Source organism: Zalophus californianus, chromosome 6, assembly GCF_009762305.2.
Source record: "Zalophus californianus isolate mZalCal1 chromosome 6, mZalCal1.pri.v2, whole genome shotgun sequence".
NCBI lineage: Eukaryota > Metazoa > Chordata > Mammalia > Carnivora > Otariidae > Zalophus > Zalophus californianus.
The window spans coordinates 135275739-135280084 of NC_045600.1; the positions used below are offsets into that span (position 1 = coordinate 135275739).

Here is a 4346-nt window from a genome sequence, read left to right on the forward strand (position 1 = left end):
TTATTAATAATTCTATTGCCATGGTGCTACTTCTCATGTTTTTTTCCAATATATAGCCCTGTAATTCCTTCAGGCAGGGTTAACTGCCTATCTGTGGGTTGGCCTGGGACCTGAATCATCCTTTAGAAGGAAGAATCCAACCCCAGCTGCACACTTTAGGGGGCTTTTTCATTATCCCTACTCCACCCAGAAATTTTTATTTAATCGGTCTGGGATAGAGCCCTGTGGTAGTTTGGACCATTGAGCAGAATATTTTTGGCCATAGGACTTGCTTTGGCCAATGGAGTGTTACTAGACATGACATGAGCAGAAACCTTACCTGTGCTTAGTTTGGCTTGTCTCACACTCCAGTGATCTGTCACGAGAACATATCCTAGGTAGCCACTGGTCTAAAGAGAATGAAATATACTTAGAGCTGACCTGAATGCAACCTGCAGTCTGCAGGGTTTGCCCAGCTGAGCCCAGCTTAGGTGCGCTGACTCCAGTATAGCCACAGACTTGTAAGAGAGAAGTAAATGTTTTAAGCCACTGAGTTTTGAGATGTTTGATATACAACATCATTATACTAAAGTCTGAAATACGAGGCCTCAGCCCTCAGAGATTCTGATTTAATTGGTTTGGGTTGAGGCCCGGCGTTAATATTTTTCAAAATGCTGCCCAGGTAGCTTCAATGTACAACCATCTTGATGATGGCTCATTTGGAATATTGTTTTTTTCTGTTCAGGAAGCAGGTGATGATATCATTGCTTGAACTGTGATCTCTTAAAACCTGGCTCTAGAACCACATACACCAGAAATCCCTGAGGTGGTAAGGCAGCTCACATGGTAAGAATGCAGATTCCTGGGCCCCTTCCCAGACTTACTGAATTGAACTCTGCAGTGGGCCCAGGACTTTGCATTTTTAACACACTCCCCCTTGGGCACTTTTCAAACAGTGATGTTCAGGAAAGGTTGATTTCGGGATTCTCTCCCATTTCCCACTACCCTGGAATAACAGAGTTGATGGTAACTGAAACTTTCTTATTAATATTCTAAGCCATTGTGCTTGTCTATGAACATCTGACTTGAGTCTTTTGAGTCTTTATAATGGAGATCTTGGGGAAGAGAAACAGGCTCTGATCTCCTTTTGATGTAATGGAGGAGGACAGACTACCTTATTTCTTGGGGCTCTAACACTCTATGACTTTCGGCCATTGTATTTGTCATTATAATCTGTGTAGCAGTGACATGAAGTGGTTCAACCCTTAGCTACCACAGGCAGAATGGTGCCTAAAAGGTGTGAGTAAGAAGTCACAGACCCCCATGGGTCCTGCCTCAGACATTAAGCCGAGCTGACCAACTGGGGCTCCAGACACCTTGGCCTCCGAGGTTGAGCTGTGGGCGTCACCAGGCCATGGCTCTTGCAGAGGCCACTGTGCGTCCTTTTGGCTCTTGTCTGGTTGGCTTTTTAAAAAATACTGTGCTTCATTTCTGCCCCACTTTGAACTCTTGGCTTTGCGCTGTGGACTCCAATCCTGTTGCTGGCCCTTTGGACTTGAGGTTGAGCCTTGTTCTCCCCTGAATGTGAACTTGATGACTCTGATTTGGCTCAAACCTGCAATCCAGTGGTTCTCAGTGTCACCTGGGGAACTTGAAACAACTGGGGTCCAGGCTCCCTCTTTCCTATAATTCAGTCAGGCTCTCTGGGGTGGGACAGAGGTGTCAGAATTTTCAAATGCACTCCAGGGGACTGCAATATACAGCTGGGATTGAGAAAACCATTCTCTGGCAGAAACCACACCTCTGTTTGACCCCCACCTTTACCTCCATCCCCAAAGCTTTGGTTAAACCCATTACCAGGGTGCTGCTTCCACCCGGAGGATTTTAACACAGTCACCATGTTGCCATGCGATGGAAGAGTTCTTTTCATGTTAGTCCCAAACTGGTAGTCACCTTCCCCACCCTCCAGGAGTAGAGTTTGAAATATGCCATGATCATCAGGTTGCAGACTGAGCACAGAGGCAGCTGGCCAAAGAAAACAGAATGCTCAAATGAGAGAGACATAGAGAGAAAGCTGCAGGGCCATGCAAAATAGGAAGCGAAGCCATTCCCTGTAATGAGTAACCGGCGGCAGGCGCTTTGCAGAGCAATACAGTTGATAAACACTCTGTACTTAAAGTGAACATTGAACAAATGCATAAGTAGAGATTGAGTGTTTTCTGCAAAGAGAAGCAAGCAAGGGCTTCACACAAAGAAGCCATGTCCCAGCACAGACTGAAGTGGGATGAGAACGGAGTTGGAGACTCAGTGAAAGCAAAGTAGCCAGATATAGGCAATAAAATAAATTTCAAACCCAGACGAATCAAATGGCAGTCAAGCTTCTGGTGATACTAAGGCGGGGTTGCCCTCGTTGTGTAGTGAAAAGAAATTGGAAATTCATATCAGAATCTCACTGTGTGTTATTTATAGTTGGTTGTGTGCGCCACCGCTTAATCTGACTATATAATAAGTGGATTATCATTTTTCACTCTGTAGGGTGGGCTCACTGTTTTCAATTAATTCTTCTGTTGTTGTCTTCAGAAAGGCCAGAACTAAGGAGCACCATCAAGATCTGCAGAAACACACCTGGACTGTGGGGCTTGGAGGGCCAGCCTGAGGGCAGACTGGGTGAGTAGCTCCCCTTAGAGAATGGGCCTTCAGCATTGGACTTTCTCTCTAGACTGCTGCAAGTTATGTCAGCACCGGCAGCCCCCAGAATAAAGAATGAACACTGGCTGTGAGAAAGGAAGAATGGAAAAACCCTCGGGATGATGCAGTTGGGACGTTCTTCAGCGAGACGGGGAGCCAGAAAGCCCTGGAATGGGTGCTAATTGTCGAAACTGGAGAGGTTGAGGGGGTCAAGGGGAACGTTTCAGAGCAGCCATGCCTGCTTTTCATTAAGATGGAGAACCAGATACACCCTTTCCTCTTGCGATGCCAGCCGATCTCAGGAAGACAGCCCCAACTCACTGCCCATCAATTCCGACAGGGGTGAGCTGGTGAGAACAGGATCTGCCTCCCTCCTTTGCCAGGACCTGGATATTGATTTGAGATTCTGACAGGACAAAAAAACAAAAACAAAAACAAAAACAGAATTTACTTTTCTCCATGATCTAAATGGATGCCATTTAGAAAGAAACATCCGGGCTGAAGGTAGAGTGCAATGAGCGGGCTTCTTCCTCTTGGCCCTCTGGCAAAGGCACCTCTTGACTCCTCCACCACTGCTGATTCTCTTTGGAAGAGTTTCTGGAAACTCTGTAGAGGAGATGTTTAAACGACATTGCCATTGAAAACAGATTAAGAGCGAATGATTACTTGGGAGCTGAGCTGAAACTGAGCCCTGCCCTGGCAATATGCTCCTGATAACAGCATACAGCTATGTGGAAGGTGTCCTTGATTTTCATGGAAAAGGGCAGATTAAAAGCAAACAAAGGGATAAGAAGCCTAAACCTTAAATAGCTAGACAGCAGCCGGGTGGTAGGAACAGCCCTTGCCAGGTCCTGTCTCTTGGGGCCTTTGAGGCCAAATCCCATTTCACACCAGATTTAATGGAGAATTCTTCTCAAAGTCAAGATCTGCCCTCTGCCTTTGAACATCTTCCTTTAAAAAGGTGTTAATGAGCTTGACTTCTTCTGGATCAGTAGGTCCCATTGCTGCCCCTTCAGGGTTGATACCTACCCAGGCCCTACTACCCGAATTCTTTGTTTTGGGGATCCAGCTTCTTCACTGATTTTTCTTTTTTTTTAAATTCCTTTATCTGAGAAAAAAAAAATATTTAGACATTTAATTGGCATGTAATGAGATAACTATAACAAGTTAATTAGTTCTCAATTAAGTTGCATTTACCATACTTCCTGAATGTGTTCTTAGCAATTAGGGGCATCTAATGAACTTGCAGTGGTTGCCTGCTTCCTACGGCATACAGAGTGCTGAGAACATCCCTCCTCACATCTGAGGCAGCACGGCAATGTCTTCTTGAAAGCCAGTATCCGTGTACGCATCCAACCTTTCTTAGGATCAATTGAATGTAACAGCTGGTCAATGAGCAAAACAATAAGCTGGACAAGTTCTGTGAAAATGGAAACAGACGATCATGGATTTAGTGTAATGGTAATTGGAATCCAAGAGACATGAGGTCAGGTCTTGACTAACGCCTTCTAGTGATGCGGCATTGGGCAAGTGTCCCCCAAATCTCTGAGCCTCAGTTTCTCCATTCTTATGCGGAGCATAACAAATAGGGAGCTTACTAAAGTTGCTGGGTAGCTTGGTGAGAAAGTGCAGGTAAAGCCTTGTAGGTCCCATGTATAGTAGACATTGTTACTAGTTTG

At 45.3% G+C, this 4346-nt stretch overlaps 1 long non-coding RNA gene across 1 annotated transcript; it reads right to left on the bottom strand.

Moving 5' to 3' along the window:
• Positions 1-3162: 3162 nt before the first annotated feature.
• On the bottom strand, positions 3163-4072 carry LOC113908659. The gene is made up of 3 exons (XR_003515571.1): positions 3865-4072; positions 3697-3775; positions 3163-3273 (listed from the first exon to the last, which is right to left on the bottom strand). It is a non-coding gene; the product is annotated as an uncharacterized LOC113908659 (long non-coding RNA).
• Positions 4073-4346: the final 274 nt, after the last annotated feature.